Here is a 10782-nt window from a genome sequence, read left to right on the forward strand (position 1 = left end):
TGATTTATGGAGGCCTACAGGCACTCCCAGACTGAGAATTCTGCCTGATGACCAACCTGAATTGCCTGCTGCTCCCCCAGAGCTGAGGGGCACAGGCCGAGGCCCAGTGACAGAAATGCAAGTGTCACCTGGAAAGAGAGACCCATTAAGCCATCTCTCAGCCATTTATCTTAAACCACGCCCCCATAGCTGGCCTCTCGCACTGACCCACAAGCCAGTGGGAGAATGGATCTCATTGTTGCTTACTTCTTCCTCACTTCTCACTTCGTATCACTTAGACTCTTGACTTTGCCAAAAATGGCACCGCCTCTTTCCCAAGTCATACTCAGTTGGGGCTCACGGACTGTACTGGATGTGTTCTCTAGGTCTCTGCTGTCCCGGTGGCTCTCCTAACTCTCATGGGAGCAGACAATTGTTCTGGTGTATAGACGGCTAGTATCCTTACGTGCATTCAATCAACCAACATTTATCAAGTTCATACTATGTTTTAGGCACTGTGCCATGCATCTGGAGTAGAGGAAAACCAAGGCGGGTCTTATGCTAGGAGATGCCCGGGTACAATTGCACCATGAACCTCAGGGAACCTGGTTTCTGATGCTTGTCTTCTGCAAGCTGTGTGCACTTGTGTGTGTGTGTGTGTGTGTGTGTGTGTGTGGTGGTGGGTGTTAAGGGGGGTTGCAAGAGCATGGAGAGTGTAAGAGCATGGGGAGTAGGGTTTAGAATTAGGGGGTCAGCTCTCCTTTTTTGGGGGGGTCTGGTATTCGCTCTTTATTGGTGCAGCGGCAATGTTGGGCTACGTGTTATTTCGCGTTTTAAGAGTTGTACGAATTGAAGTAATCTAAAACAGCAGTCTGGTTTTCAGAAATGGCCTTCGAATTTCAGAAATCTTTACAAAAAGAAGGGAAAGAAAACCATCCTTGTTCCACCATTTGGAATAATCATCATTAATGTTGAACTTCAGTAATTAAACGTCTCTTGTGCATGCAGTCCCCAGACAGAACAGGGATAGCTCCTGTCTTGTTTCTCATTTAATTCCCCCAAAGTCCATCTTCCTCTGCAGCCTGAATTTTATGGTTTAGAGTAATGACTGTGGTCATTATTGTTATTACTGCCATTGCTATGTATCACTTATCAGGTATTTACGAATTGCTGGGCGCCGGGCCAGGTGGTTTAGAGTGGAGGTCTTTAAATCCAGCTGAACAGATGAGGCAGGTCCTGGGATTCCCATTTTCAAACGTCCGAGGTTGACAGCCCTTGAGCCAACGGCTGGAGATCACACCCTCGAATGTCATTGTCCCTGCGGTGAACCCAGATGCCCAGGGATTCCACTGCAACCCGTGGGTGCCCCCACCCCAGAATGTTCTCAAGTTTAGAATCCACGCTAAAAGTCTGCACGTGCTCTGTTCTTACTTTTGCTGGATTAAATGCTTAGAGGCAGCATCAGAACATCAGGGGTCCCACTAGCTTTGGCTTTTATGCTGCCAAACCGCTCTTCTTGTGACCAGAGGCCGGGCCAGGAATGTCCCTGGAGGATGTAGATAAACGGAAGTGAGGTCACGTAGAAGAAGAGAAAGACACCATGCTGGGAGGAGTGTGGAGCGGTGGGGGTCGGGAGTGGGGTAGGTATCAGGAGACAGGTCATGAAGGGTAGCTCCACTTCTGAAGTGGTCTTCAGTCCCTGGGGTAGGTAGCAGGCAGAAATGACAACCTTCTAGCCTCTGGGTTGGCTGCGCTAACTCAGAGTTGGTCATGTTCAACAAATGCTCACCTTCCCTTTCCCGTGGGGGTGGGGGTGGGGGTGGGGGTGGGGGTGGGGGTGGAAACCACCCACCGAAAGCAGGGCCTCTGTTGTCCTCCTCTGCTTAGCCCAGCCCAAGGCTTGTGCCAACTTTTCCCATGTAAAAAATGTTAGCTGGAATTCCGGTGCCATCAAATGAGACCTTTGCTCTTCCCACCTGCACAATTATGACTCTAATAAACTCGTTATCAGCTCGTGAAAAATGATGGCAAACAGCTGACTGAAGGATTTGATAAGTCAGCAGCAGAGATTAGCAGTTCTTTTCGGAGAAAGCCGTGAAGAGGGTTCCCCATTTAAAACAATCGTGGCGCACGGATTCGCAGCACTTAAATCATTATCGGCAATTACTCCTTGTCAAGAAAGGTTGCAGCTGGCTCCAATTACAGGTAAGATTTTTATAATTTGAAGTTAGTAGTGCGTCTGAGAAGTCGGACTTGGAGGAACACTTTCAGGGGAGATTTGCAAATTGAGAAAAACTTTGAGGCATTTCAGAATTTAAATGTTCATTATTTCCAGAGCCATGCTTTGTTCCTGACATCTATTAATAAGCTTCTGAACATTTCCCATAAACACCACCCTTCAGTTGTTTCTTCCCTAACAGAAAAATTGATGGTGGTTTTAAAAAAAATGTTTTTTAAACTAATACGCACTTTAAAAAAAAAAATGAAGGGAACCAAATAAAAACAAGTGGGCATCCCGTCCTGAGAATCACAAAGGTAAGCACATTTGCGTTAGATTCTTCTAGGAGGTACCATCACTTCCCTAGAATTATTCCTGCTTTACAGTGTTGATGTGTTTGAAATCTTCATTTGGAAATCGAAGAATTTAGTGTCTGAGCTGGGCATGGTGGCACACGCCTTTTATGCCAGCACTAGGGAGGCAGAGGCAGGTGGGTCTCTGAGTTCAAGGACAGCCTGGTCTACAGAGCGAGATCCAGGACAGCCAGGACTACACAGAGAAACCCTGTCTTGAAAAAAAAAAAAACAAAATAAAACAAAACAAAAATTTTAGTACCTACCTGCCTGTCCCCTCTCTTTTGCATGTGGTGATTATTACTGATTATCTATTTTTAAATATTTGTCTGTAGCCTTAATGATTTAAATCATATTATTTTTTGATCCACTGATTTGAAAATCTTCTTGTAAAATCAATTAAACACTCTCCTCCCCAAGTTGCTTTTGGTTGTGATGTTTTATCACAGCAATAGAAACCCTGACTAAGACACTAATATACCATAGAAGAGATAGTACATTTTTTTTAGACCAGTGGTTCTCAACTTTCCTAATGCTGTGACCCAGTCCCTCATGCTGTGGTGACCCCCAACCATAAAATTATTTCCATTGCTACTTTGAAACTGTAATTTTGCTACTGGTGTGGATTGTAATGTAAATATCTGTTTTCTGGTGGTGTTAGGCGACTTCTGTGAAAGGGTCGTTAAACCGCTGTTTTAGACCTTCTAGGTTCTCAGTTATACACTGTATGTTTCTGTCTTGAAGACAACCTTCCACGGCCTCAGCTTCCCTTTGACTCTGCCCACGGCTGTGTAGGCACACTGCAGATCTGGCCGCCTCAGCTGCCTCTATGATCAGCCTTCCCGCTTGGCTCACAGTGAGAGGCGTGTCTCTCACTGAACCTGGAGCTCACTGATTCCTTTAGACTAGCTGTCTGTTGAACCTCTAGGTAGCTAATATTCTCTTCTGGGGTTTGCTGGTGTTGTGATTTCCTACCTTGATGCATGTTTTAGTTATTTGTCTCATTTCTGTTACAGAATACCCATCCTAAAACGACTTGGGGTAGGTTTTACTTTGAAACATAGTCGGTCAGGGTGGGGACTGGGAGCTGGTCACATGGCATCCACAGACAGGAAGCAGAGAGATGTATGCTGGTACTTGGCTCACTTCCTCTCTGTTCAGTCTGAGATCCTATCCCATGAATGGAGCTGCCCACATTTAGGTTGGGTCTTCCCATCTAAATAATCTAATCTAGAAGCTCCCTCAGAGACAAGGTGATCCTAGATTCTGTTTACAATCAGTATCATCTATCACAGTGTGTGTATCTGGTTGTTGTTGGTGGGGTCAGGTGGGGCAGAGGAGGTGGGAGCATTTCAGAGGCTTGATTTTTTTTCCCACTTGGTTTCTTCTTTTGTAGGAGAATATTATTTTAAGGTGTGTTGCTTTTGTTTATGTTGTATTTGTTTAACTCTGTGAAGCTGTGTTACTGTGCCTGCCTAAAACACCTGGTGGGCTAATAAAGAGCTGAACAGCCAATAGCGAGGCAGGAGAAAGGATAGGCGGGGCTGGCAGGGGAGAGTATATAGAAGGAGGAATCTGGGAGAAGGAAGAAGGAACAAGAGAGGAAGGATGAGGACGTCAGGGACCAGCCACTAAGCCACCCAGCCACACAACCAGCAACGGAGTAAGAAAGAAAGATACACAGAAATAGAGAAAGGTAAAAGCCCAGAGGCAAAAGATAGATGGGATAATTTAAAGTTAAGAAAAGCTGGCAAGTTACCAGACGAGCTAAGGCCAGGCTAAAGCCTCCATGTACGATTTATTTGGGAGTTGGGTGGTGGGTCCCCCAAAAGAGTACAAAACAACCAACAGCATCTTACCACCTACCCCAAGGCCTCGGCTCTTGCAATCTGACACATCCCCAAGTACCACTGAGGTATACATTTGGGGCCGAGGGAATGTCCCCTGTGGGTCTGTGGACCAAGGGGAGACACTCTGAGTCAGACTTAGCCCCTTCTTTCTTTAAGCCATTCCCCACATACTCCTTCCTGACCAGAGGACTCTGTTATCAGTGACGCCCCGTAACGCCTCCGGTCTCCGGCTATCCTGTGTTGGTTCAGCTCCTGTACCCAGCAGTCCTCAGACTGTCTGCAGCATCCAGCTCCTCAGCATGCCATCACCGACTTCATGACTGTGGGTGTCTGTGGAAGACTTACGGAAACCATTGATGTCCACCCTGACCGTAGTCTAGGGGATCGGTCCTCTGGGGACTCCCTCTCCCCAGTCAGTCCATTCTTGGTCTGAAAACTGCCTGGGTCCAGACACCAGCTCCAGAGCTGACATTTGACTTATTGGGTAGATTCTTTCAGCCTCTTGACCATTTTTCCCCTTTGGGGAAAACAAAGTATTTGGGGGTATATAGATTTGAACAGTACCTTCTCTGGCTGCCCGGATCACACTCTGGGGTATGCTTTCTGTGTTGTCCAACCTGGAGGGTTTTTCTGGCTACCACCCCAGGCTCCATCCTCACTGTAATGGCACCTACCTCACTTCTAAGTAAATGTGACCCTGTTCTTCCATGAGGGAGTCCTGTTCTGTAATGCAGGATGGCCACCTCGGGCCCATTCAGTCTTCCCCCTCTCTCTCCTCACCCTCTCTCACTTTCTCCTCATCCCTTCTTTCCTTCCTAACCCCTCTTTTCCTCCCTCCCTCCCTCCCTCCCTCCCTCCCTCCCTCCCTCCCTCCCTCCCTCCCTCCCTCTCTTTCCCCTTTCTCTTCTTCTGCATTTGTTGATTCCCCATCCCACAGCAGGCTGGGAAGGGTCTCTTTGGTCTGTTCAGTGTGGGGTTGCCCAGCAGAGGCTGAGATTTCCAGGTGTGCCCTGTCACTCGGCCTCTCTGTACCTCTGGGTTTCTTCAGGGGTCTCCCTGCCGATGTGGAAGATGGTCAGGCTTCAAGGGCCCTGGGTGCTTCTTCTGAGGTGTGTGTGTCTTTAGACGGCTGCGTTACTTTGAAAGCATCACAGAGTACACGTTTGTAAACTGAGACCCTATGACAGTGGTTCTCAATTGGTGGGCCATGACCCCTTTTCCAGGGGTTGCCTAACACCATTGGAAAACACAGACATTTACGTTACGATTCATCACAGTAGCAAAATGACAGTTATAAAGTAGCAATGGAAATAATGTTATGGTTGGGGGAGGTCACCATAGCATGAGGAACTGTATTAAAGGGTCACAGTGTCAGGAAGGTTGAGGACCACTGCCCGATGAGGTCATAGACGTCTAATCTCGTGGGCCCACCATGGGGTGTGTGGTTCATCATTATGATATCTTTCTGTCATGCATGACGTGCTCCTTTCCATCAGTTTTTAAGAACACTACTATTTTAAAGGGTGCTGTTTAACAAGTAGAGTGTAACGGAACCACGTATGGGTGTAGATTCTGACCCATGTTCCTGGGTCGTGGTGGTTGCCTGCACACTGGCCAGTGAGGCATCATGGGTATGAAATGTTACCAAGTGCATGTGTTTCTTCACATTAAAAAAAATGTTTCACTATTTAAAACTCCTCCTTCCAGCTTTAGTCCTTCTGCAGGAAATTGCAGGGAAGCAGGCAGGCCCGGGAGCGGTTTCCATGCCCAAGTCAATGCATCTAGTAATTAGTCCTTTGTTTGCCTGAGATGTTCACACTCACCATGTTTCATTTCCACGTCCACACTCCTGCTGTCCTGAACAGTGGCGCTGCCATCGTGAAGTAGGCAGTGAGACCGTGTGGCTGCCCCCTTCCTTTTAAAGTGCCCATGGGAGGTGGAATTCCTGTTTCTGCTTGTTCTGGCCTCACCACTGTGCGGGCTGGGTCTCATTCTTTGCTTTCTCTTCAACCTTGTCCTGTGTCCAGACACCACAGTGTTGGCCTGGGTCCTTCAGGATTCCTAAGGTCAGGATTGACATTTGTAAACAGTCCTTTAGGGCCAGATTTTAAAACAACAACAACAACAACAACAACAACAACAACAACAACAAAAGTCTTATAAAAAGGCCACCCCTGGGAAGAGCTGTCTGGCCGGACAGTTTGCAATGATGGGGTGGGGTGGTGGTGGCTTCGGGGGAGGGAGATGTCCAAAGCACTTGCTTCTCTCCCATGTGTTTCCTGCAGACTTTCCCTTTGAGCACATTCCTTGAATTAAGTTTTCCCTCTCTAAGAAACAGACAAGCTTGATTCCATCCTTGGGAAAGTAATGACCCAAGCCAAGCCTCCCCAGAGTGTTTGGCTCATGGAAGGAATGGTAACCTCACATTTTAGCGTTTGATGTTGGATGCACATTTGGGGCTCTGTTGAACCCCCCCAAAAAAAACCCCAAAAGAACAGACAATTAAAAGAGAGGATGAGGGGGCTTGAGAGATGGCTCAGCGGTGAAGAGTACTGGCTGCTCTTCCAGAGGTCCCAGGTTGAATTCCCAGTACTCACATGGCAGCTCACAACTGTCTGTAACTCCAGTTCCAGTGGATCAAACACCCTCACACAGACATACATGCAGACAAAACACCAATGCATGTAAAATAAAAATAAATAAATCATTTTAAAAAAGTTAAAAAAAAATAGGATGAATAAAAACAGACGTCCATGACTTCCACCACTATAGCACTGAGGCATGATGAGAATCTTTTCCTGACTCTCATCCACTGGTCTGGGGTTTTATTCAAACTCGATGGACTTCCTTACAAGGACTACAGTCTTTCCTTGCCCGAGGAAGCAGTCTGCTTTGGTGTCCATGTCGTTGGCCCAGTGGTGGAAGAGGCCGCCTATTGTTGGTCATGAGAGCAGACACTTAAGGATACCTTGTGAAGGCTGGCATGTGGCTTGGTCGGTAGAGTACTTTTCTAACATGCAGAAAGTCCTAGAACAGTGGTTCTCATCTTTCCTAACGCTACAGCCCTTTAATACAGTCCTCACGTTGTGGTGACCCCCAACTGTGAAATTATTTTTCACTGCTACTTCAAAACTGTAATTTTGCTACGGTTATGAATCATATATGAAACATAAGATCCGTGTTTTCTGATGGTCTTGGGTGACCCCTGTGAGAGGGTCCATTGACTCCCAAGGGGGTTGTGGCCCACAGGTTGAGAACCATTGTCCCGGAGTCAATGTTAAGTACCACAAAAACTGGGCGTGGTGGTACATTATGGTGATTGCAGCAACTGAGAGTTAGAGAGGCTGGAGGGTGAGGCTGGAGTTCATGGTCATCCTTCATTGTTTAGAAAGTTTGAGGCTAGCCTGGGCTACATGAGACCCTACCCTTAAAAAAACAAACAAACAAACAAACAAACAAACAAAAGACTTGTTAAGTTCTCATTGCTGTCTTAATTGATTATCTATCGTGGTGGCTAGAGCCCACAGATGATTGGTTATTCTGTTCTAAACACACAGTCTGTAGCAGGTGCCAGTAGTCCTGAAGTCGGGGTATCAAGACCTGCATGCTGTCAGGAGGCTCTTTGTGAGACTCCTCCTTCCCAGACTCCTCCACCTTCTGGTGGCAGCTGTCACTCCTTGGCTTGTGGCTGGGTTGTTCCAGGCTCTTCCTCCACAGCCATGTTATTTCTTCCTTGGCCTCACCTGACAACCTCCCCACCCCTTCTTTTAGATGGACACCCAGGGGAGCCTTCAGGGTCCCTACTGATAACCCAGAATAAGCCTTATGTTAGGATCCTTAGTCATACCTGCCAGGTCTCATAGAAGGAGATACTTGTAGGGTCGGGGAGTTGGGTGTAGATTCTGTTTCAGGGGTGGGGCGTCATTCCCACCACCAGAAATGACTCACCGTTGGTGCTGGCTGCCAGTCAAGAGTGATGAGGTGCCTATGGTCTTTATGACAGTTAATGTTTTTATTCTGGTAGATGTTGAACCTGAAAGCAGGCCATGGGCAGGGATCCTCCTTGCTGTGTCTGTGGGAAGGGCAGCACAGGCTGAACCCACAGCCGCAGCTCTGTGCTTGGGGGAATGGCAGCTCTTACAGGCAGAATTGGGAAGGTTGTCAAGCTGCCGATTGTCGATGGATGGTCTTGTGTGCAGGCTGTTTCTGGGTATCTCTCTTTTACCCGCTTTCCATGTCTTTGGACCATGGGTTATGATGTTCCGTCTTCTTTAAGACTTCCGGGTCATCAGGAACTTGAAATGATCGAAGGCTAGTCCCATTCTGGGAGTCTCTTAGCTTTGTGCCAGCGGTTCCTTCAGGCTGTTTTAGGATCCATCCATCTGGAAGCCACCTGCCCAGTCCTCTGGGCTCCTCTGCTTGCTGGGACCTTCTCTATGGAAGTCCGTGAGGTTCTCCCACTCGAAGCTCTCCTGCCTCTGCTGTCTCCCTTCCCAGTTTCTTCTTTCTTATGGAGTCTATCAAGCCTTGGTCTAACCCAACATGCTTGTGCTTTGAAACCATATGCTGTTACACAAGATACCAAAGTTCATCCTCATGTGAAAAACACACGAGCTTGCTCCTTTCTTCCTCTCTGCCTTCCTGAGGCGCTAGTCCTGCTGGGAGACGTGGCTGCCGCCACATCTAGTTACTTGAGTGCGGAGAGCATTAAGAGGAAGGCCCTTGGAAGGCACTGTGGTTAAACAGAGGTATGGTGAGGGGAAATCACCCCAGCCACCATATTGATCTTGACTGTGTGTTTCCTGAGTCCCGATGTGACCTCTTCCCAGGCATCTGATTGCGTTATCTCCTATCAAATGTCTACACCCAAGACCACACAGGCCAAAGCAAACTCATCAGCATCTTGCCCGTGACTTTCTGTTATCACCACCCTGAAGGCCTGTCTCCTATCTGCTTTCCTTTTTCGACAGTCACTAGCCCTCATTTCTTTGTTTCTGGAAAAAAAAAATCGGTATTTATCTAGAAACCACCACTGTGCAGGGCAGCCGGAAGCAGCAGATCTAAAAGGAAACCGGAGTCTCACAGTTGCATAAAAATGCTGAGAAGCCTCTGGAGAGGAAGGGTAAAGGTACAGGAATGGAGAGAGGTGGCATTTGGGGACTGAAACCGTGGCTTTGTGAAGCTGGTTTTCTGTCCAAATAATCTCCACACCAAAGGCGATTTAAATCCAAGCCATTTTTGGATAAGGAATCCCCAAGCCACCACTGAAATTGTTTGTAGAAAGACACAGGGAGGGAGAACCAGTCCCAGGACAGAAGAAGAGGATGAGAGGAGTGGTCCTCCACAGCACATCTTAAACATTAAGTGTCGCAAAGGAAGAGCACATTGACGGAGTGGCGTAGTAAAGCTCAACAAGGAAAGGAGACCGGGGCAGGGACGTGGAGAGAGAGCCAAGGGAAGGCTTAATGGGTCAGGACAAAAGTTTTGACCAGCTGGGCATGGTGGCACATGCCTTCAGTCCCAACAACTGAGGGACAGAGGCAGGTGAATTTGTATAATGAGTTAAAGGCTAGCACCTGTCATAAACCAAACAAACAACAAAATAAACAAAACCCGACTCAAACAAACAAAAGGTTCCCATCATTCCTCAACACCTCCCCTTTGGAAGAACCCATCACAGTTCACTCAGATCACATGCTCAACAAGCCGCCCAGAGGGATTTCGTGCTAGATCTGAACAGAACGCTGTAGAATTTGACAAGAAAACGTGGAGGGGTTCCTTACACAGGTCACAGCCAAACACGGTCACGGTGACAACCAAACAGAACTCCTTCGTGACCCTGGATGCTCCAAAATGCTAACTTTAGCCAATATCAAACTTCTTAGGACTCAACATATGGAGGGAGCTACAGATTGAAAAGAAAAAAAATGCCAGAGAAAAACAGATAAAGGACACAAAGACTTGGAGAGATAGGAACCAAAATCTATAATGATGTAGACACAGGTGTTCAGCTTTCCTAACAGACTCAAACTGTGTAGGAAAGCAAGCTACCAAGATTAAAAGTAAGGACAAAAGTTAACAAAAATGTAAGTATAATGGTATCAAGAGTTTTCAGGAAGGTGGGGAGGTGGCCACTTTTATCTGCCGGAGGGAGGAAGTTTAGATCTGAAGAACGGGGTTTGGGGATTTAGCTCAGTGGTAGAGCACTTGCCTAGCAAGCGCAAGGCCCTGGGTTCAGTCCTCAGCTTTGTGTGTGTGTGTGTGTGTGTGTGTGTGTGTGTGTGTGTGTGTGTGTGTGTGTGTGTGTGCGTGTGTGTAGATTTGGAGAACAATCGGTCATTTTCTAGTAGTGAAAAATAAGAATGCTAGACGACTCTGGGGT

General features: G+C 47.3%; 1 long non-coding RNA gene across 1 annotated transcript; it reads right to left on the reverse strand.

Annotated features, from left to right (window-relative positions):
• Positions 1–850: 850 nt before the first annotated feature.
• LOC121825090 (uncharacterized) lies at positions 851–9182 on the reverse strand. The gene is made up of 3 exons (XR_006067179.2): positions 8349–9182; positions 6224–6461; positions 851–1525 (listed from the first exon to the last, which is right to left on the reverse strand). It is a non-coding gene; the product is annotated as an uncharacterized LOC121825090 (long non-coding RNA).
• Between the last annotated feature and the right edge of the window lie 1600 nt (positions 9183–10782).

The sequence above is a fragment of the Peromyscus maniculatus genome, chromosome 22, assembly GCF_049852395.1.
Source record: "Peromyscus maniculatus bairdii isolate BWxNUB_F1_BW_parent chromosome 22, HU_Pman_BW_mat_3.1, whole genome shotgun sequence".
In the NCBI taxonomy this organism is placed as follows: domain Eukaryota; kingdom Metazoa; phylum Chordata; class Mammalia; order Rodentia; family Cricetidae; genus Peromyscus; species Peromyscus maniculatus.